Source organism: Lissotriton helveticus, chromosome 1_1, assembly GCF_964261635.1.
Source record: "Lissotriton helveticus chromosome 1_1, aLisHel1.1, whole genome shotgun sequence".
Taxonomy (NCBI): Eukaryota; Metazoa; Chordata; class Amphibia; order Caudata; family Salamandridae; genus Lissotriton; species Lissotriton helveticus.
Genome location: NC_136057.1, coordinates 1,007,158,579 through 1,007,183,624, shown reverse-complemented (window position 1 = coordinate 1,007,183,624; position 25,046 = coordinate 1,007,158,579).

Genomic DNA, 25,046 nt, shown 5'->3' with positions numbered 1-25,046 from the left:
GACACTCAACTGATCCTCTCTCTCACCAAGGACCCCAGCACAGCCAAAACTAACCTACACGAAGGAATGAAAGAAGTCGCCGAATGGATGAAACAAAGCCGTCTGAAACTGAACTCAGACAAAACAGAAGTCCTCATCTTAGGCACATCCCCCTCTGCATGGGACGACTCCTGGTGGCCAGAAGCCCTTGGAAAAGCACCCATCCCGACAAACCACGCACGGAACCTTGGCGTGATCCTGGACTCTTCACTCTCAATGAACAGACAAGTCAACGCCGTATCCTCCTCCTGCTTTAACATTCTTCGCATGCTCAGAAAAACATTTCGCTGGTTCCCTCCGAAACAAGGAAAACAGTCACCCACGCTCTAGTCACGAGCCGACTGGACTACGGAAACACTCTCTACGCAGGCTCCACCGCTAAACTCCAGAAGAAGCTACAACGAATCCAAAACGCCTCAGCCAGGCTCATATTAGACATCCCACGCAACGAACACATATCTGGTCACCTTAAAGACCTCCACTGGCTACCCGTCAATAAGAGGATCACGTTCAGACTGCTTACCCACGCACACAAATCACTCTACGATATCGGACCAGATTGCCTCAACTCTCGACTGTCCTTCTACACCCCCTCCCGCCAACTTCGCTCTTCCAGCCAAGCCTTCGCCACTGTACCTCGCATCAACAAGACCACCATGGGAGGCAGATCCTTTTCATACCTGGCGGCCAAAACATGGAACTCACTCCCCGCCTACCTTCGCCTCACCCAGAATCACCTAGCGTTCAGAAAACAGCTTAAAACGTGGATATTTGACAAATAATCCCCCTCCCCTTCCTAAGCGCCTTGAAACCCTCTGGGTATGTAGTGCGCTATACAAATTTTATGACTTGACTTGACTTGACATTTTAAAAAGGGCCGCTCGTCCCAACATCGAAAGTGGAAGTCTCTGCCACCCAATCACGTCACTTTTCAGCCGAGCCAATGGAGGAAGAAGGTTTCGCTCAAACCGGATCGTAGGATCCATGGAAATATAAACACCAAGATATTTGAAACCTTCCTGTGCAACTTGAATGGGGCAGTTCCGAGGCAAAACTGGGGCGTCACCATGTAAGACATACAAATACGACTTCGTCCAATTTATAATCAATCCCGAATTTCTGTCAAACGACGCCAAAACAGCACAGAGGAAAATTAGAGATTTCCTCGGAGAGGAAAGATAAAGCAAGATATCGTCAACGTATAGATAAATCCGATCCTCAAACTGTGGAGACCAACGAATACCCTTAATCGAGGGCTCCCAGCGGAGCCAAGCCGCCTACGGCTCGAGAGCCAGTGAAAACAGAAGTGGGGAGAGTGGGCACCCCTGCCTAGTGCCCCGCCGAAGACAAAATGGTGCAGAGACACGACCATTAACGACTACCTGCGCGAGTGGCTCAGTATACAATAAACGCACCCAGCTAATGAACTCCGAACCAAACCCGAACTTAGCCAAGACAGCCCATAAATACGGCCACTCCACCGTATCAAAAACCATCGTCGCTTCGAGTGACGCCACGATAACAGGCTCCTGCAAGGTATGTGCCCTCGCAAGAACCCCATGCAATCGCCTCAGATTCAAGGCCGTACTTCGATGTGGAATAAATCCCGATTGATCGGGATGGACGAGTTCACTGTCTATTGGACAGTATCTTAGCCAATATCTTAGGCTCTGCATTCAACAATGAGATCGGTCTGTACGAAGCGCAGCTAGTTCTTGGACTCCCTTCCTTATGGATCACCACAATCGATGCCAGTCTCTGATCTCGGGGGAGAACACCACACTCTCTAGACTCCAAAAACATATCTCTCAAATAGGGGGCGACTATATAGGGGCGGAGCTTATATAATTCGATAGGGAGACCGTTGGGACCCATCGCTTTTCCGGCATGCAAGGAGCGCACAGCCAAAGCTACCTCATCGGCGGTAAGTTTACCATCCATAAAGTCTCGATCCTCCACCGACAAACACGGAAGTTTGTGTTGGAAGTTTTTAAGGAGCCCCAATTCTGATGGAAATATTTCTGGGAAATCCTTAACCCACTTGTCACTAGAACTAGGCGAGCCCATGGAAAGAACTTGCTCATGGCCGTTGGGATTAAGTATTATGCCCAGTTCTTTTTGGTGTTGCCACCCCAGTAGGTTGGAGCCTTCCTCAACAATGTAAACCTTACCTAGGATGGAACGGTCTTTAAAGGTGATGTGGGAGTTCAACATACCCTTGACAGGAATAGGTTCTTTTGTGTAGCTACGTGGATTAATATCTGCTCCCAACAAATCCCTTTCATCCAGTCATCACATATATTAATATTTTTAAAGTCTGATATATTCATCAATGTGAATGTGAACAAGAGTCTGCGTACATTTTCCCCAACTTTCCTTCAATACTGACCTCACACTGGGGATACTCTATGTGATTGACCTCTTCAGACTCTTTTATTTGGAATATAATCTTGTTAATGGACTGTACTTTTCTCTCTTGAGGACTTGAAGGGGAAAAATACCTCGGACTAGGACTATGGCAAAGCCTAGATAAATGGCCTTTTTTATTACATTTCTTGCACATAGCTGAACTAGCAGGACATGTAGGGTTATTGGCCAGATGATTATTGCTGTCACAACGGAAGCACTTGAGTTTGTTAGTAGCAGCGGGTTTGAATTTCTCCGCTTGGGAGTGTTTTCCCCCTTTGATCTTTAATACTTTTCCCTTCACTAAGGCTTCCTCTATTTCAGATACTAAATTACTTTCAGCATTGGTATGCTCCCCTTGATTGGATTTGGGTCTTATTTCTTTTATGCATTTAGCAGTATGTTCGATGGATTTAGCTATTTCAATAGCTTCATCGAGGTCAGGTTGTTTTTGGAGTCGTTTCTCTTGAATTCTGCTATTGCTAGTGCATCTTACTATTTGGTCTCTTATCTTACTATTTGGTCTCTTATGAGGGAATCATTAAGTTCCCCAAATTGGCAATGAGTACTTAGACCCCTCAACACTGCCACGTAGCTAGCAATACTCTCATCGTTTCCCTGAACTCTACAAAAAAATAAAATTTGTGGCGTTCAAGTACAATGTTTATCTTGTCCCCAAAATGGATACCCAACTTAATTAACGATACTTCGTAAACATTAGATGCATCCTCCAATTCTGGTTCAGGTAATGTGTCGAATATCTTCCTGCCCCGGTTGCCTAGATTGTGGAGGAGGACATGTTGCCTTCTAAAGGCACTGAATTTCTCCCCCCTATAGCAATTAGATATGACTCAAACACTCTCACCCACTCTTTCCATGGCATGTTGGGTTCCCCACACTCATTTAAAAAAGGTGTGGGTTGTGACATATTAGATGCAGCCATAATGGTGAAAAAAAAGTTTCACAAGGTATACCACAATAAAAAAATCCATTGTGCTTTGCACGCATGGGTTCGCATCGCATCCTCGTCGCCAGTGTTAAAAAGTATACCAGACAAGATCTGAGTAAACTTCTTCTTTATTCACGGCCTCCACAGTGCCACCAGGTTAACAGGACACTTCAGTACTTCGCTCTCTTCAAGATCAGTGTACTCGCTGTTGATAGGTTTCAGTTTTCGATGCCCTGCCCACTGTATATATTATGTTTATGAGTTAGCATGATGTGTCTAACCAATATGCAGTCACAGTTTAAAATTCATGTACTGAAACCCACCAAGCTATTTTTTGTAATGTGCAAGCTTCAGTTGGATAGAATTATTTCTGTAATGTGTAAGCTTTTGTCTTATTGTTGCCTTCTAAGTTAGAAAACCTGATGTGGTACATTACTTTTTCCCTTGGTTAGGTTCCCATTATTGATATTTCTGTATACTTTCCTATAAGAGAGAGAGGCTTGTCTATGGCAGACAGACTTCTGATGCAGACATTTGCTCTGCAGTTCCAATGTCTCATGGTACGGTTTTTCCCCCCTCCCTTATGAGCAGAAAATCCTTATTTCAGCATTTCTTGCCTTGAGTTAGTTTTGCAGAAAATGTTTCCATGCCCTGGCAGAGCAGAGCTTCGGCTCTGTGTCCTTGAGGGGAGATAACAGGGTTGCCTTCGCAGGCGCAGATGCCTCATGTATGAGTTCATTGTTCACCATTTCGCTAGTTCTGTAATTTTCCAGGCTGGGCGTGTCTTTACCCTGCCATGTTATGTTATAATGTATTATCATGATAGGATGAGTCAGTCCTCTCGATGCATTCTCTGGAGTGCAGACCTGACAGGGCCCATCTATAGATGAACATTTGTATCCTAATAAATATATTTCTAATCCTTCTCCACTGCCTGGCTGGCTTATTATATGAGAATGATAGATGAGTGAGGTAAGTCGCTCAGGTGGATTTGAGCCACGCTTATCAGATGGCGCCCGAACAGGGATTCCGTGATAAGGATCTTTCTCACCCGTAAGTGGGTAGCAGAAGGCCGGGGACCCTCTGGTCGGCACGGTGGGCCCGGGTACCCACTTTGATGCCGAGCTTGGTTCTCGCAGCGCTGCCCCACCCTGCTGATCGGGAGAGGTCCTGGTTTATGATCCTGCGCCGGAGTCCAGAAGGCGGAACCCTGGAGCTGACCGTGTTGGTCCCAGCAGCCGGCGGTGGAGAACGGTGGATGTCGGTTCTGCGAGCAGAAGGTGAGTGGTCCGACTGTTGATTGAGGGAGCTGGGATGCTCCATGAGACCGGTGTGTCTCTGGTGATTGGAGGAGCCGGTGTGCTCCTGGGGCTAGTGTGCTCCGGGGAACTCAGAGTGCAAGTGGCGCTCTGACAGACTATTGGTGATGAGGGTTTCGGGTGGATGTCTGTTTTAGAGCATCCGACCGGGTGGTACTGAGACTGGAGTGTGGCTCATCACGGTTAAATACTGGGAAAGGACCCAAACCCCTAGTGTGGGAGGTTTGATGGAAGAGTCCCAGATCTTTCGGGGTAAAGTGCGCAACGGTCTGCAGTGCCGCCCGGGTGGCGGATGTGTCCTCCAACCTCAGAACAGTTAGTGTACTGTTCGGTCTGCGGTAGGGTCCAGGTTCCCCAGGACTTGGTCGACGGGCCTTGTCCCATTATGGTAACACGTGTTTGGCAGGGACTCAATGCATAGGACGTGCGTGTGCGTGTGTGGTTGTGTGTGGAGATAGTTGTTTGGTTCTTTTGTGCCTGGGTATGTGTGGGTTCTTTGGCGGTATCTGATTGAGTGAGTTTGGTGGTGTTTGATTGAGTGTGCAAGATGCCGTGTTTCAGTAAGTTGCGATGTTTTAGGTGTTGCGGCAGTTCAACTGATGTCAGATTGGCCGAGAGCCAACCCGCTCCTGTAGAAGACTCTTGATTTTGTTTAATATTTCTGATGCAGTTAAGATAGATCACTTGCAAGAGAGATTGTTTGCTAGGCACTGCTGTCAGAGCATGTTTGATTCCCTAAAGTTGTGGCAGAAAGATGACATTTTAGTTTTAAAAGAAGACAAAATGTGTACATTTAAAGTTGCTTTTAGTGGCTCAGTGAGCCAATGTGAGCAGTGATTAAGAGGATGGGGTATGTATTCCATGTAACATGTTTTATTTTGTTATAATTGGTTTGGGTTGAGAGCAGTCTGTGGGCTGCCTTTTGTTTGTGTAAATGTTTGTTTGAATGAAGTGAGTGCATCTTGTTGCATAAGTTAGATTGTCTGGTCCTTGTGAGCTATCTGAGATGGGTGTGCCTGACTAGCAGTGTGTTTTTCATGTAGTTTAAAAGTGCATGCAGGGCTGTGCTCTATGGAAAAGAATTTGGTTTCTTCCATTCCCTCAATTTGTGAACAGTAGAAGATGGAGAAAAAGGGATTTGATTACCAGTAATAAGAATGTATATTAATAGAATGTAGGAAGAAGTGTAAAGTTAGAAAGCAGAGAAAAAAACAAAGAAAGAGAAATGTATGTGCCAAAATAATGTTAATTATTGAATGTTAGAAAGAGTTAGGAAGGCTTATTGGCTTTGTCAGCGCCAGACCGACGAGCGCGAGGCAGATTTGACCTTGGTGGTGAATGCCAGGGGAGGCGGAAGGCTGGCTAGCAGCCCAGAATTCTTAGCTCTTGGAAGGAGAGTGAAATGCAGTTGTTTAGTTAGTTTTAAAAATGACTTGTTGAATGAATGTGTTTCAGTCCACAATAAAATAAAAGAGGTTGTAGAACTCTGAGTTGGAAAGGTTTAGAATAACAGTGTGGGAATATTATTAAGTTCTGGAAGGGTTAAATGAAAAAGAGAGCATGTGAGCAAAGCTGGGAAGATTATGTAAAATGGAAATATAGATGCTAGTAGCACAGTAGATGTGACCTTGTGTGATAAGCACATTCCAATGGGTTCGCAGAGCACCGAGAGCGAGAGAAGAGTACAGGCAGAAGATTATGGGGGGGCTAGGATGCTCAGCTCCTGGCACAGACAGCAGAGATACACAGTTGGAGCCAGCATCAGTGAGTCTGCATAATTATGAGCTCTGCTCTTTCCAGCAGACTGCTGCTGGTTTAGACTGAAGTATAATGCAGTTGTTCAGAACACATGTGATTTAGAATAAGGAACAAAATTATGAATAACTTTCAACAGGTTATTCCATTTGGACATAGAGAATTACACTTTAACATGGCCTAGCCTGAGAAAAGAAGGATTGTTTTGAGAAAAATTAATTTACTAAATATGTTAGTGAGTGTTACTCCTATTATTTGAATGGTATTCAGTAAGTGATTGATTTGTGTGCAGTTTAATGGCAAAAAGAAAAGAGAGATTTATTGGTTGTCTGTCGTGTTCCTTTTTTTTTTTTTTTTGTTGATTTTTTTTGTTTCACTGTTGGACCATGTCATAGTATAACATTTTTCTATTTCAATATTAATTGAGTTGGGGGGTCCCTGATTGGCATACTGATTAGTGTCTTTGCTAGTGGATACCAGTGGAGAGTACTGATGATGCGAGGGCAGGTAAAAATATTAATTGTGTTGCTCATAGGAGCGGCCTGGTGGGAATGTATATATGTGTGTAACAGTATTTGTATGCAGTTTGTCCATGGGACACCATTGCAGTGGGCCCAGTGCCCCACCCGCTGAGTAAAAATGCAGAGTTTGTGTATTGCGCAAATGTCTGCTAGTGTGCACTGGAGTATTTAGTATGTTCTGGGGGTGAGAATATTCTCATGTGATTTTCAATGCTGCTAAATGTTTTAAATTCTTGGCTGACGGTTAAAGAGGTTAGAACTGGTTCTTGTCTAAGACAGCAGACAGGGTTTTCAGAACGGAAAGTGAACGGTGAACTGGTGTGAATGAGCTCCAAGCATAGGTTTTACGGTAAGTATTTGTGGAAGGTATTTTTACTAAGTGGACAAATATTTTCTGTGTTGTTGTTTCTTTTGTGTGTGTTTTGATTTGTTTCGTTTCAGTGCAATGGGAAATATTTTTATCTGTGTGTTACGGTGAGTATTGATGCAGCTTTGTGCTAGACAGATTAAGTGTGCACTGACACTGCATGATGCATGATATGCATGAGAAAAATATAGTCCTTTGAGTAACTAATATTGTGTTTTCCTTTTGTGGCCTTTGTGCTATTGTGTGTTTTATGTTTTCTTTGGCTTATTGTGCATTGCTTCCTCTGTTTTGCGTGGAGGGTATGCTGATTGATCTTAAGCCTGACAAATTAAGTAGGCAAGCATGCTGGGTTTTGGGCCACAGGCTCACTGTGCATGAAATGCATGGCTTCGTATTGTGTGTCACAGCTCATTTGCATGTGTTACTGTGATTTGTCTATGCTTTCTGTGCTTAGCACAGCAAGTATACCTGCTGCCTTGGTATGCTTGTGTTTTTATTTTATGTATGTTTCTGTATTGTATTGTTTTGACAATTCTATTATTGATACTAGAACAAGCTCCTCTATGGGGAATTTGTTCTGGTCCCTACATTTCACAGACAACACTTCAGCAGTGTATGTCTATTTGGTTAAAAGGGGTATGGAGGGGAAAATATGAGAGTTATACGGTGTACTCATGGTGTTGTGTCACAAGTCTGACCATTACCTAAGTAATTTTTGTTCATTTATAGATTTTCCTTTTACCGCCATTTCCCTAATGAATGTCGCATAGTGCCTAGTTATGGGGGACTTCAGCTGTGTCCCAGTTCCATTTCCTTTTCCTTACTACTTTTCCTTAGTTACATTGTATTAGATATTAATAGGCATACATATCATTTTATGGCAATGACATTTCTACATGTGCTAAAAGATGTTCTAGCCCTCTCAAAAGTGCTATTTATCCCCTAGAATTTTGTATATGCTCAGTGCTACACCCAGTGGTTGATGGTATTGACCGAAGTGAAATATGTTTCAGATTTCCTTCTGTCAAAATGGGGTAGGAGGCTAGCTCCCCGCTAGCTCTCATATAAATTAAAACTAGGTAACATGTGTATTGCTCCCTCCTGTCCTGCTTTGATCTAAAAGGGGAATTAGATGTGGGTAGTTTTGTTCTACAAGTGTTGGGTAAACTTAGAGTTTTTATTAGAGAATTATTTTAATTGGATAGGGATGAAAGGAAGGGAACAGCCCAATCAATCAATCAATCATAACACTTGTATAGCGCGCTACTCACCCGGGAGGGTCCCAAGGCGCTTGGGGGAAGGGGTCCGCTACTGCTCGAACAGCCAGGTCTTGAGTTGTCTCCTGACTCGTGTTTCCTTATTTGACCTTTGAAGGGAACAATAGGTCGGTACCTTTGTGTCACATTCCTAGGTAACAACATCATTATTGTGCAGCACTAAGTAAAGGTGTACAAGTCTCTTATCAGTTAGCCGGTATAGTTGAGCTGATATTCCCTATTAGAGCTGGTGAACAGGTTTTCCCCTAAATAAAATGTTACATGGTCTAAATAGTGAGAAAGGCGAAAAGATGCTTGTGTGATCCTCAGCAGAAATATTTTTAGAAATGAAAGATTTGTAGAAGTTAGTTTCCTGCTGCCTCTATAATAATATGTGAGCATGGTCATGAGCAAAAATATAGTTGTTTTGAGTAAAGAAAAAGAATATTAGAAGTGTTTGAAGTTTTACACAACAGTGAAGGTTCATAAAGTAGATGCTGTGTGCTCGCTATAGGAAGAGCGGTTTGAACTTCCCTTTTTGCTGTTTCTCAAGTGCAAATGGGGGAATAAAACATGTCTGTTTTGTTTTATTTTTTCTCTTCTCTTAGAATTCAATAAATGCATACGTCCATCTACAGGTAATACAGAGAAAAGTCAGATATGTAATGTATTACCTATTGTCAGTGCACAAATTTATTGATAGGTACGATGTGTACACCTTCAAATTGACATTAGTAGAGCAATATGAAAGCACAGAATAGACTTCATTTGGTTTCTTTGAATTTGAATTTTATTCATATGCCTTGTCTAAAGATCTTTGTTCTGTTCATCAATAGAAATGTGTCACACCGCCGGAGCCAGAGGGGACCCAAGCATCGGATCCAACTTCAAGTGTAAGCCAAGTCCCGTCGTCAGAAGATACCAATGGAAGTCTTGCTTGGAGCCAAGGTACCGCTGAAGCTGCTGTAGGTGTGTGATTCCGGGGTAAGAAAAGGGCAGGTCTGACCGAGATGGAGGACTCACTCTTCGCTTTTGTGCCATTTCCCAATGGTTGGAAATGGTTTCTCAGAAATACTTGAGAGGGGCGGTTCTGTCTGTGCAAAAGGCTGCCGCCAGTTCTCCAGTGGTTATGCTTCAGGTTTTCCTGTTCCCCATCTGTTTTGGTATCTACAGTTTTGTCTGCTGAGGTACCTGGTCATACTTTATACAATCTATGGCCTCGACAGAAGAGCGGTGCACCAGGAGAAGAAAAGTAGGAGGTAGGGAGAGACTATAGTCTTAGGGTACAGATACAGTGCTCTTAATATCTGTTAGATTCATATCTGGTGTACTGAGCGAGACACTGGACAGAATTTGTAGAGGGCACTACCTGGATTGGTGGTTGATAAAATTCTGCAAGAAAGACTTTGCATCATTGGCCAAGATTGTTTTCCATTTGAGTTGCTAGCAAGTGCAGCTCCAACGCAGATGATTTTTGAATTTTTGATGGATAATATGAGCCTGCCTGTGAGGCTCAGACGGACACAGGGAGAAGACTCCCCTCTGGCTGGCTGTGTTGCAGATTGTTTCCTTTAGTTTAATTTGGACATTTTAGCTAGAAAAATGAGTGTTTTTGAATGTTCCTATTCCCAAGGAGGAGCAGCCTCTGCAGCTCCTTGTCCAGATGTCCCTGATCATTTAGTTCTCATGGTCTACAAATTTAATATTGTGTTTGTTTGTATCCTAACTGATGCTTTCATATTTCTCTTTAGAGAATTAGTTTCTTGTTGCTTGACGCATACCTATATGAGTATTATTTCAACGCCACCTGAGAATGTCAAAGGTCCTATAGATCCTCACGAAGAGGAGCACTGGGAAGGTCATTAGGATGATGTAGTATTCAAATGTTGCACCTGACACATGTTATTTATAGAACAGCAAAATTATTTCTCCCTGATAGTGACAGTTTGATAATATTTGCATTAATTCCTGCTCATGACTTAAATTGTGATGTAAGTAGTCCGATCATGACATAGTGTTATAGAGAAATGGTACCCTGAGAACATATGTTTAGATTAGTCAAAAGGGAGGGTGCCTCACACCCAGAGAATGATTATTGTTTTAGTAGGTATTGGACAACCATAGGAGAATTTACCTGCAGCGCCAAGCAGCGGGAGAGACCAGCGAGAGGTATTTCCAGCGCCAGCACCGGGTCCTTGTGCCACCAATCGCGCCGCAGCTCTGGGAAACTACATATCCCGGCAGCCTTTGCGGCGGCGCGCTACCCTGACGCGTGCAAAGCGCCAGGAGGGGCCGATAAATCCTTGAGCCCTTGGTGGAGCGGTGGGGCAACCATAGGAGAATTTACCTGCAGCGCCAAGCAGCGGGAGAGACCAGCGAGAGGTATTTCCAGCGCCAGCACCGGGTCCTTGTGCCACCAATCGCGCCGCCGCTCCGGGAAACTACATATCCCGGCAGCCTTTGCGGCGGCGCGCTACCCTGACGCGTGCAAAGCGCCAGGAGGGGCCGATAAATCCTTGAGCCCTTAGCGTCACGGGACGCGAGCGGGACGCCCGGGGCAAAGCCCGGGCAAAGGGCGGGCCCTCTACGGCCCTCATCGGCAGGAAGAGACTGGACTGGGCCAGTTACTCTGCCCTAAAAGCTGTTGAGGTATCTAGATTAGATTTGTACCCTATGGACATCTCAAAATATCACTCTGTTAATAGTATGGAGATGCGTGAGACAAGAAGCAGGGCAGCAGCGGGGGGGGAAGAAATTAACAGGCACTTTAGATGATTTTATTGTAAGAACTAACATATTGATTGATGAGGGGATCTCTTTGATGGAAAGAAGGGTATAGCAGGACCTGGAACATGCAAAAAGGTCCTCTATGGGCCATTTTGCTAATGTACGGAGCCCAAACAGAGGAGAGAATAACATTTTATCTATTGATGTGACCAGTACAGCTGTTTCCCAAACTCTTCTTGAAACTACTCAGATTCCCTTAGTTCAAACCCTTACATCCCCCCAGGCATTCACTAGTGTTTTGATACACAAAGCAGCCACACCTAAAGATAAAAATGTTGTACTACAGGGGATAAAGGAAGGGGCAATTCCTAAAAAGAGGACAAATCAAAATATGCTTACTAACACAAGTGGCAATGATTTATTGATAGACACAAGTAACGCACTTATTGTTAATGGCACTACACAAGGAGAAGATGGCCTACCCCCTAACACAGTGTGCCTAGCTATCCCGGATGACACCATTTTGGACGATTCGATGGCTGACTTAATTTTTAATAGCTCTAGAAATAGTTCTCCTGAGGGTAGCCTTAATGCTACCAGGGTAAGAGAGACTACAATGCTTTATTTGCTGGAGACTTCAATGAAAACTTTATTAACCCCACTGATAGATCTTCTTAAGGAGTTGGAGAAACAAATTCAAGATCTGAAAAGAGACACACATATGCAGTATGAGGACCTGGCTAAACAAATAGTCAATGTAAGCGCGCCTAAGGCTCAAGCTATAGTAACATCATCTAATAAACCTGGCCCCATACTGACAAAGGGTGTCCCAAATAGCACCTCTCTAGGTACAACTAATCCTGAAAAAGGAAAACTCCCCAATAATCAATTATTAAAAACGGCATCAATACCTAAAAAATCCGCCCTAGCTGCCAAGGAGGCATCAGCTCCATAAACTCCTGTTCAATTACCTGACAAAGGCCAACCAGTTATAAGTGATGTGCGCAGAAGTATAAACTTACCCCCAAAAGCCTCACCATATGTTGTGGTTTTGACTGGATGCTCAATCAATTGAAACCAACGGGGCACTAATAAATAAGGCCATTCATTGGCTTAATAATAATTATCCTCTCCCGCCAGCGATTAAAAGTAACATCTTAAAGGCAGAAAGGGCACCATGGATCGGGTATAATAAAAAAAGGGCTCAGGGTGACTGTGTGGTGATAACTTTTGAGAACCCACGTACTGCGGAATACATCACAACGAGGGCCCCTAGAAACCATGGCTTGTCCATTGTGGCTAGGGCACTACCCTATTTTTACACTGATGGGGAACATCCGGACAATGGGTGGAGCTGGACTAGGGACAACCGATATCCAAGAGGAAGAAGTGGTGTGGATTACGATAGAAATCAGTATAACACACAATGGGGAGGGGTGAATGAGGATGGATGGAATGTGGTGAAACATAGGGGGAGGATTCCACACTTTTCCCCGCAAAGGTATGATTCAGGATGGTTTGGTAATCAGCAACTTCCTCCCATTATTCCATGCCATAATCTTTTTGACTGTCTAGAAATGTTGGATTGACTCCCTGAGGCCAAAGAGGTTCTTAAGGCTTCTACTCCTGTAAGCCTGGGGGAGATTAACCTATCAGGGTATGATGTGCCACATGAAACTCGAGTGGAGGCTATGATAACACAAGGGATGTTGGGTGGCCAAGCTGGGGCTGCTGTAGAGGTGTTCCCTAAAGAAAAATTTTGTAAAGTGGTCTTTTGGAATGTGGCAGGCATAAAACAAAAAATTCTCAATCCATCTTGGGATGATGTAATTACTGGTGTAGGCATACTAGCTCTACAAGAAACTTGGGCCACTGCACGGATACACTTAAATGGCTACAAAACCTTCTTTACTCCTGCAGTAGGGGGTTTATATGGAAGACCCAAGGGTGGATTGATAACATATATATCTAACCTGCTAGTATATGATAAGATTTCTTTCTCCCCTGGATCCAGCTACTATCAGAAAATAGTGATAGATACAAGGAAGGGCCCAAGGATTGTCTTTTTAAACTTCTATAATAATTTTCCAAGTAGCATGATTAAGGAAGTACTCACATCAATAACTGAAGATTTGCAGACTGAAATTGACAAGAAAAAAAGGGGCGAAGTAATGATATTATGGGGGGGTGATTTTAATTGTACATTGTGCAAAAAGGATCAAAAGGGTATATGCGGCCTGATGTTGGAACAGGATATTAATTTAACGCACTTTGAACATACCCTACTTGGAGACTCATTAAATGAGATGATTTTTAATTATGATTTTGGGTTCACGAATGAGATAGCCAACCACACAATGTCATTTGCTCCAACTTTTGTGGGTCGGGGGACCTCGACTATTATGGATTTTAGTCTTTGCACAAATAGGTCTGCTGGAAGATTGATTCGCTCTAGCATAATGGACTTAGCACTAAGTGACCACTTTCCACAGGTAGTAAAAATGGAGAATCTATTTGTCCCATCCGAAAATGTAGCAAGTTCTAAGTACACGGCGCAGGATGTGAAGTTAGGTTCCCAAAATGGTTATACTCTTAAATGGAGCAAAGTGGTCCCGGATGACTTTTTGTCCAAAGTGATGAAAAAGTGTATGAATAGCTTTTTGATTTGTTTGAATGAAGATGCAGAGAGTAATGATATTATAGCCCATTTTAATATTATTGCTACCACAATTAAGGAGGTGCTGTGGGTTACACGCACAAATTGCCTAAAGCCTAATAGGAAATGGTTTGATAAGAAGTGCACTAAAGCCTTAACAAATCTTAGACACGCGATCCACCAGAGACCGCAGGATGTAACTCTAATTAGAGACTCAAGGAGGAATTACAATACAGCATTGAAGGATAGGAAGAACCTGATAAAAAGGGAGGCATGGGATGAACTATGTTCGGCGTCACAATCGAAGGATCCGGCTGCTTTCTGGAGGGTTATAAATACTCCGCTCCTGTTTGACAAAAAAGCATGCATGGAAATTGCCGTCACAGAAGATGAGTGGGTGGCTCATTTTTCCTCCCTTTATACGGCTGTTGAACCAGTGCTCGATACAGGCCATGATTCCATGATGGTAAATATAGATCTACCTAAAGCTCTGGTTGTAACTCTTCCTGAAGTCCTTGAGAGCCTGAAGGCAACTAAGGGGGGTAAGGCGGCTGGACCAGACGGTATACCAGCCGACCTTTATAAGGCCAATACTGATTTATGGGGGCCAATGCTAGTCCAGCTTTTTAATGTTGCCTTGGCAAAAGGCCTAATCCCTACTTGGTTTACATCAATTATAGTCCCGATTTTTAAGAAAGGTGATAGGCAGAACTGCACATGTTATAGGCCAATTTCTTTATTAGATTCCTCCATAAAAATTCTTGGGAGAGTGGTTTTAGTTAAGTTGCAATGCTGGGCAGAAGAAAATGGGGTGCTAAGTGATTTCCAATATGGGTTCCACAGGGGTTTAGGGACTATAGAGCAAGGGCTAAATTTATTTATCTTGCAACAGAAGTATATAAGGGTTAAAAAACAACGCCTATACCTCACTTTTGTCGACTTATCATCGGCTTTTGATTGCGTGTCCCATAACAAGTTGTGGGTAATAATGGCCGAACTGGGGGTAGATAATGCTATTATATGCTTTCTGAGAGATTTATATTCTGGGGCCACTGCAACGGTCCGGTATGGGAAAGAGGGAGAATGTAGCAGACACTTTGGGATTGGTCGTGGTGTACACCAAGGGTGCGTTTTAGCACCCTTTTTATTTCTGTTGTCCACAAATGGTTTGGAGCAACGCCTCGTGCAGGAGGGCAGGGACATGCCTATGGTGGGCCTGAGGCCGGTCCCTGCCCTACTGTACGCGGACGATGCAGTCCTGATGGCACGCACCCCAATGGCACTTCAAACTTAGCTTGGACCTGAAAATTAATTGCTCCAAGACATTGTCTATGTACTGTGGGACAAGAACAAGCAGGCAATTGAAGCCTATCTTCATAAATTCCAATCCCTTAGAGAAGACTCCTACTTTCCCATATCTGGGCATATTGTTTCATGAAAGTGGCTCATGGAGTAGTGCTATTAATGCTAGAACCCTGTTATTCTCCAAAACTATTATGGCTTTACAGTGCTTTATAAAAAAGTTAGGGAAAAAACCCATAAGGGAGATTTTAACCATTTATAACGCCACTTGTATAGCAGTAGCCACTTATGGTTCAGGATTATGGGGCTACTCAAATGTCAGTACAATTCAAACCATGGAAAATAAGTTCTTACGGCATATCTTGTCCATCCCTGAAAGTACTGCGACCTTTATATGCCACGCTGAATTGGGTTTGGTGTTTGTTACTGACACAATTAAGATCCAGCCGATTCTGCTCTGGCACAGGGTTTGGACAAACGACGATTGTGTGGTCAACCGGGCAATTTTAAAGGACGTCCTAGCACTGGATAATATTAATAATTTTAAATGGATATGTTATGTTAGAAATTTTCTTGAGGAACTAAGCTGTGCTCAATATTTTGAGGATCCATTATCTATGGTACACATCTCAAGAAGAGAACTAAAAAACTTGTGTATCGCTCACCTCATGGAAAAGAGACAATTGGAGGAGATGAAAAAGAAGACTGTTTCTGCCCATCAGGCAACTATAATTGGAGAGAAACTACAGCCATATTTAACTTTATACATGTCCAACCATGAACGTTTCCTTTTAACCCGGTTTAGACTTAACATCGTTTTTAGGTTATTATCTTTCCCTGTGATGAACTGTTGGTCGAAAGACTTATGTCCATGCCCATGTGATGATGTGTCCCCGCAATCCGATATTCATATTTTATTCTTTTGTAAATCTTATACTTTTTATCGAAAAAAACTCATTATCCCTATTCTCAAAGACTTGAATGTATATAGATGTCGCCTAGCGTTTCTGGAGTTCCAAAAAATGGAAACTGTTTTTATGGTAGCGTCACTCTCTGAATTTTTTTAACTAGTTTTTAAGTGTCGTAAAACCCTTCACATGAATTAATTTTTAAGTTGTATCTATGTTCCTGAACATGTTTTTTTGTTGAGATTTTACATAATGATCACCTGACCCATTGTAAATTGTATTTTTCATGCTACTTTTATGGTTATTCTTTGTTTTTAACCGAATAAAGTATTTTGAACCTGAACCTAGTAGGTATTGCAGGGGTTGTTCTTTTACTTGTTGCCTCTGCATTTCCTGCCCTATAGTATGCTGCACTACTTCCGTGACCATGACCATGCTGTGTGAAATGTGACAGATTGCTGGGTCTGTGGGTTACTCCTTTCCGCCGCATATAAGAAAGACAGGTTACTGGCACTTCCCTTGACACCTGTGAATAGCTGCGTGGGCTGGTACACTTTGATTGGTAGGGTGAAATTCTTTCAACAGCCTGATTTCCTGACTCCCGACTACCTGGTACTGGGTCAACATTGACAATGCGAGTACGCCCTCTGCCCCCTTCATCCCTTGTACGGTTGTCCACTGACGGACGCTTTGATCAAACATTTTTAGAAACTTGCTCGAAGAAGGTAGAACGATTTGTGACATCCAATGACACTGACAAAGTGAGGGAGAGTTTTCTGCAATTGAACTCTTCCTTAGCCAATAGACACCCCCCTGGGGCAAATAGCAGTGGTCATTCTCTGATACCCCTAGCGACTATTGGACATTTACCTTATTTTTGTATTTTTGTATTCAGGGAAGAGGTCCCGTTAAAGTAGGTGACAGCTTCTGCAATGTGACTGCCTCAATTCGCCTGCCCCTTAGTCCTTCACTAGTTACTCCCCCGAACATTTACTTTGTGTGTGGGGACACTGGATATCTGTGGTTGCCTGAGGGATGGGGTGGGATTTGTTATTTGGCTTATTTACTTCCCCCTGTTTATGTAGCACCCTCGGACTATCATAAGACTCATCGACGGTTTGCTATAATGCCTGGGCAGCGTAAAAGGAGGGCTCCCCAAGTTGAAGACGTAGATCAGACGGATACTGGTCGGAAATTTTTGATGGGGGTTGTAGGAATTGTGGGTGTATTACTGAGTTGAGGCCTATGTGTTTATTGCCTTCCCCCTTGTTGTTCCATGTGTGCCAGCAATATCCGAGTTTCTAAAAGGACAAACCCGCCAATATGCTGTTTCCAACGACATTGAGCTCCACAATATACTGGTTGATACTGATTGATGATGATATTTTTGACTAGTGTAGCGCTCTGTCCCTTAGCACGTTATGTAAAGACTCTCCTTTTGGTTAATAAAAGCTGCACTCATGTTAGCCACATCGTGCTAAAAGGAGGGTCTGATAGGTTTCAGTTTTCGATGCCCTGCCCACTGTATATATTATGTTTATGAGTTAGCATGATGTGTCTAACCAATATGCAGTCACAGTTTAAAATTCATGTACTGAAACCCACCGAGCTATTTTTTGTAATGTGCAAGCTTCAGTTGGATAGAATTGTTTCTGTAATGTGTAAGCTTTTGTCTTATTATTGCCTTCTAAGTTAGAAAACCTGATGTGGTACATTACTTTTTCCCTTGGTTAGGTTCCCATTATTGATATTTCTGTATACTTTCCTATAAGAGAGAGAAGCTTGTCTATGGCAGATAGACTTCTGATGCTGACATTTGCTCTGCAGTTCCAATGTCTCATGGTACAGTTTCTCCCCCTCCCTTATGAGCAGAAAATCCTTATTTCAGCATTTCTTGCCTTGAGTTAGTTTTGCAGAAAATGTTTCCATGCCCTGGCAGAGCAGAGCTTCGGCTCTGTGTCCTTGAGGGTAGATAACAGGGTTGCCTTCGCAGGCGCAGATGCCTCATGTATGAGTTCATTGTTCACCATTTCGCTAGTTCTGTAATTTTCCAGGCTGGGCGTGTCTTTACCCTGCCATGTTATGTTATAATGTATTATCATGATAGGATGAGTCAGTCCTCTCGATGCATTCTCTGGAGTGCAGACCTGACAGGGCCCATCTATAGAGGAACATTTGTATCCTAATAAATATATTTCTAATCCTTCTCCACTGCCTGGCTGGCTTATTATATGAGAATGATAGATGAGTGAGGTAAGTCGCTCAGGTGGATTTGAGCCACGCTTATCACTGTCAACATTCTAAAGTAGCCTCCAGGGGTAAGGAACGTACCAAGGAGGAAGGAGAGGGAGGGGTGGAGGAAGATACCAAGTGCTAGATAACATTATGTATAAAACACATACTTTAACCTGTGTAGAGCTAGCGCATAGCCCAACCTTAATAATAGGATTATAAGCAACCTATAATATGCATATAAATACATTATGGATTATAACACATTTAGCAACCTGTAATATGCATATAAATACTTATGGATTATAACAGCTATGGCAGGGGCTCACAATTATTCAGCAATTAATTTAATTCCATAGCCAGGGTTCAGCAAATTATTCAGGTCAAGGCTTACCTACCAAAAGACTCGAAGCCAGACTGGAAAAGGCAAGCGGTGTGGGCACTGATCGGGCGGTAGCAGGTCAATACTGCCTATGCCACGCCACTTGCACACTAACACGCTTTTCGGCCCCTGCTACTCCACACCGGCAGTGCACACGTCACACAGGATGTAAGCGTGGTGTCAGGCTCCTAAAGGCAGTGGAGGCTGCTCCGCGGCAGCAGTGCACATGTCGCGCATGATGAAAAGCTTGGTGTCAGGCTCTTAAAGGCAGGGGGAGCAGAGCAGCTGCGATGACTCAGATGACTAATAAAGTCGTCCTCTTTAGCCCACCACAACCCAGCTAAGCTTAGGCCTATAATGAGCAGCTGGTTTGGGTGAGGGTTGGAAACTGCTCTTTAAAAAAGGCCAAAAAACTATAAAAATAATAAAGGGCTACAGGCCGTTCTCGCTCATAAACTGCGATGTCAAAATTCTAGCCCAGACTAAAGTGTGTGATACTGACTCAACCCTTTGCCAAGGGCAGGTTTGAGGTACCAGATATGGAGCTGTACTTCTGGTGCGCTCAGGCACATTCCGCTGCATACTGGATGCACCTACCACCGTACATGCCACATGTTGAAGTAGACCATTGGCATATGGTACCAACTCCATACATGGCATATTTAAGTGCACCTACCAACCTTAACTGCAAAGACCCAGCCACAGTTAAATGCAAAAATAGGACATGGAAGGTCATAGCCAATCTAATGAAATTAGACACAATGTATTCTCCCATGCTGCCATTACAAGGCCGCTTATATATCCCAGTCACACAAGAGGGGAGATGTTGACAAATGCTTCACAAATTCGAAACTCAGACCTGGGGGCACCGTACAAGAGGGGACTTTAGGCACCCAAGAACAATTTTTTTAAGATTGTCAGCTTACCTCCATGGAGCTCTTTATGTATGTAAGCCTTCAGCATGATGTTAGGACCGTCACCCCCGAGTTTCCAGCCGAACCCCCAACTCTGGCTCCACGGCATGCCTTACTCCAAAGATCCACTCCTGCTCATGCAGTATCCCTGCTGTATCGGACCACCCAGACAGATAGCCCACAAATTACCCAGACAGCGCGATCTCGGTGGGAAAAAGACCTTGAAACTTCCTTTAGTGACGATCATTGGATATTCTGCAGTCAGCATGCGGGGCGAGTATTGGCTAGTAGTAGACTGCGCATTGTGCACTTTAAATACCTCCACCGCCTCTATTATACTCCGGCAAAATTACTCCGCTTCCAACTAAGGGAGAACGATAACTGCCACAGATGTGGGAAGGTGGGAGCCGACTTTTTACATTTAGCCTGGGAATGTGCCCCCATTAAGAAATACTGGGATACGGTACTTGAAGCCCTGAGTCAGATGAAGGGGACCCATATAACTAACACCCTGCCCATCACTCTATTGGGATACACAAAGGACCTTGAAGCTGCAATCAAAAGATACGTTTCACTAGGTTTACATCTAGCTAACTGCAGGGTGGCCTGCAGGTGGGGAAGGGGATGGGCACCCAAATTTAAGGATTGGCTAAATGACCTTATATTTTACCAGGAACAATTAACTATATATGCAGAATTGATGCCGCCTACGTCCCTACCTAGGGACATTTGGGAACCCTTGCCAACATACTTGCAGGCACAATCCGAGGCGGCGGAGACAGTAGAGAGAAATACTGAAAACCCATAGGTCACGCATTAAGGAACCAGAGTGGACAATGAGACGGGCGGAGGGTAAACCGAGGAATGTACAGAGTGCAATCGAGAATGTACGTGTGACTCATATAAGATGTAAGTAGTAGCTAAGCTAATGCAAATGCACACAGGGCTTGTAATCTGTTGTGGATATCATGATTTTTCAACAATGATGAGATTGTGTCATGATGTAAGGTTTGTTGAAGCCTGTTTATGTTACTTTACTGCTGAAAACCAATACAAAGATTTAAAAAAGAAAAAAGATAATAACGGGCTACAAAATTAAAATGCCTGTGTGATCTACTCACGGAGCCTCTGCAAGCTACCGGTAGCTCGCGATCGACCAGTTGGAGACCCCTGTCTTAAACAATGGCTCATAGAAATATCACCAACACGTTTTCAGCTAAACTAGTGGAAGTCCTTGGAAATTATACTTTGGGTACATCATTGAAGCCTCATTTACAATGTATACTTACTAACAAATGTTGTACATCGCTATTACATGGCAAGTAAGCAGGAGACGTTAAACAGAGCACTAGAACCCAAATCCATTTTATAATAATGGTATTTTACATGAAAATGTAACATAACTATTCATAACATTAGTTACGCTTCTAAATGACCTACGTAATTTATTTCATGTGCAATTTCATCAGTTTATCAGTACCACTATGTGCACGATTAAAAATTGTACATTTCAAAAATCATTTGCACACGATTTTTGTGCTTTTTGCATATTTAGAAAAATGCTTTAACAGTAGTTCTCTTGCATCCAGTTATGGATGGTTTTAAGTCCAGTCAATATTGTGATAGCCAGCATTTGAGCGCTCTATCAGGTACATGCATCATTGTTGCCGTTTGCGATTCCTTAATTGCGAAAATTAAGAAATCGCAATTAACGAATCGCAAACGGCAATGCATCAAAAAATCGCAATTGTTTTAGCAATTCTTTATTATTCCTTAATTGCGATTCACAATTTGCGAATCGCAATTAAGGAATCCCTTCGCATTGATTCCTATGGGCCAAAAGGCCCATAGGAATAAATGGGCAGACAATCTCAATTTGCGATTCGCAATTAGCTAATCGCAAATTGAGATTGCGATTTCAAGGGTGCAGGGGTGTCCAAAGGACACCCTGTTGCACCCCTGAAATCAATCTATGTACATATGTTGTGCACACACATGCCCTAAGGGCATGTGTGTGCACAACATGACAGTTTGAAAAAAGCAAAAAAATGCATTTTTTTGTTTTTTCGCAAATTACCATGAGGTCCTACCTCATGGTAATTTTTTCCCTCCTAATTGCGAATTCGCAATTGTTAAAGGTGTAATGCCTTGCAGTTAAGGAATCGCAAATTGCGATTCCTTAAATGGAATCGCATTTTTAGAAATCGCAAAATATAGCGATTTCTTGTATTTCTGTTGGATGCATCCCAAATAGTGATTTAGGAATCGCAAACGGCCGATTTTTGCGAATCGCACCGTTTGCAATTCATAAATCAATTGATGCATGTGGCTGTAAGATCCTGTGTAGCACTGAAATTCAAATTGCTGTAGTCAGATCACATTGGCTACTTTATTCAGGTAAATATTCAAGGAAAGCTGTGAAAAAGAAGCAGCTACAGATATGAATAGTCTTATTTTATTTATTTATTTGAAAGGTTTTATATAGTGCTGGCGGATGTATGACATTACAACGCATGCTTTTACCACGCATGCCTTTACAACGCGGTATTTACAACGCATGCCTTTACAACGCATAGTGCTTTGGGGCTCTGGATAGTGAATTGTTTAATTTACTATTCCAACTCCAGTCCCCGTGGATAGTAGGGAAGGTGTTGGATAGTAAATTAAACATATTCCCTATCCTAGAGCGCTCCCCAGCGCAATGCATTGTAATGGTTTGCGTTATAAAAGTTGCGTCGTAAAGGCACTGCGCGGTAAAAGTTGCGTTGTAAAGGATGTTTCCCAGAGCTGGCTAGACCTGGAAGTATCAGAGCGCTTTACATGAATATCAGAAGACCATAGTTGCAGGTTACATCATTACAAGATTACACAGTTTCAAAGCATAGTTACATGTTAGGTTGAGAAAAACAATAAGGACATACAGGGGAAGTAGACAAAGAATGAAGGAGGGAAAGAGGTAGGGAAGGGAGAGAGCCAGAGTATGATAGAAGAGGGGAGGGTGATGAGGGCACAAATCGGTGGACAAGTAAAAGCTGCTTCCAAATTTCCGGTAAGCTGTGATCCCAGGGGAAGTGGAATCATTCCCACATCTCCGTTGCATGAGGCTCCCTTGATGCAGTGGACTCTCTCAGAGGGGTCTCAGAGACTCTAAGGGCTAACTACTGAATCCTTCCCATGGAGTGCTTAGTCTTCTGTCTTCGACTACTAAACTTAGAAACTGATTTAGATATTGGCTGATCTGGTCCCGCTGTCACTTTTTCGACAGTTTTACCGCGCTCGTACTTGGTGGTCCACCCACTCGATTTAGATGTTGGTGCATCCAGGATAAATCACCGTCCGAGTGCTGCTGACTCCGCCAGATTTTCACTCGCCTATCAGCAGTGCCATAGGCAAAAGCAGATGTCAGAGGGAGTCTAGCCAGGATGACTGCCAGCCTAATCACAATGTGCCTTTCCGTCAGGACAACTGTGGAGGGAATGCCTCCATACTTGAATTGGCTAATTAAAATAATATTGAGTAAAAACTGACCTTGTTTACTGTTTACTGTTTCCCACTTCCGTTTCCATCTTGAATCCCATTGTCCAAGTCTGTCTTTTGCTGCTACAACTTGATCACAAAGCTAATCAACACCGTTGTCGCCAGGATCAAAGGTACAGTTTTTACACGTCTTACTATGAATCATGTGTTAGCATTTCCTTTAGCCCTGTGTATTTTTACATTGCCCTTACATACAATTTTATTCTTATGGGTAATGCAATAATGTTCATTTTACAACTTGTCATTGTAAAATGAACACACCTGTATTGCAATTTTTTGTATTGTTGTGGTGGTTGTGGGTGTTGTATTTGTGATTCATGTGGGTGTACATTCAATAGTGCATGTATGTTGTATGTCTGCTATGCTGTATGTACGAAAATGGGCATGACACATTACCTACATATATTTTTAAACCTAACACAACCTATATGTGTAGTGACACAATATAAAAGTGGTACTTAGCAATCTCCACTCCACCAGGGACTCAATCCATCAGGAAACAGCTGCTAGGACAACACCAGCACAACTGGGAAATCTAAATCGACTCAGCGCAATGGAGTCTACCGCAGCCACGGAGGTGCGCCGCTCATGCAACAGTAGAAAGTCTGTTGATGAGAACAGCGATTCAGCCAGCACACATCTAAATACGGCGGGCAGCACTCCGTAAGCTCGACGGAGAACTTGTAACGGCCACCACAGATTGACAACGGGGATTATGCCAAGATCTAAGTCATGCCCTTAGTCCTGCTGAAGGTTTTCTACTGACTCTGATTGAGGCCAGAGCTGCAGAAGTGGCATTAACAAGTTACTGACCATGTTACAGTTGTGAGACTATTGAAGCGCATCAAAGTTGCACTATTTGATTTCTTTAACTCTGTTACACAGTTTACTTATTCAATGGGAGACAATATTGAATATTACTTTATGCCTGGCATTTGTGCCCACTACATCATAATAGCCAGTCAGGTTACTCCAAACCTGGGAGATGTGTAAGAAGATAATTAGCTTCATTGCAAAAATGGTGGATTTCTGTGACATGTGAATTGCTCACTGGAATGAATGTAAGCAAATTCGGGCATGTCGACAAGTCGCAAATGTACTACTGAATATCAAGCTAAGAACATCAAGATAAAAGAAAATCGCAGACAAAATATCGAATATCAAAATAACAAAAGGTAAGTGCATATAGAAGCAGTACTAGTATCTCTAATCTACGTACCATGAAGATATATTTGTTGTCAAGGTACATATATGGGAGTTAGATATAGAAAATCTATACTTACCTTTCAATATTGCGGATTCGATATTTTGTCCTTGATATTTGTGTACCTCAATATTCTATCTTCAGTATTCATGGGACATATCCAAGTCGCTAATCATCTTTTTAAAACAGTGTTACACAATGAGAATCACAAATAGCTATTTGTCCCAGCGACAAACTCTGATCACATTGTGCATAGTAGGACATTTGCAGCATTGAAGATAGGCTGCACTGTTGCTGAGATCTCCGAATGCTACAAACACTGGGTAAAAGCGTAGCAGGACAAGTCAGAATACTACAAGATGAAGTTTTATCTCAATTAACTGGATGCCCTTGTAAAAGACCTGACGCAGAAACCAAACAATAACAAATTAGGCAGAGGATCTAATGCCACCCCAAAGTTGTGAGGAACACACTTCATATTGTGAGGGAACTCAGGAAATGCAAGTATAATATGCAAAGGAGAGCTTGCCTTAGCGTCTACAATAGGCATCTGAGATAAGAATATTGCCTAG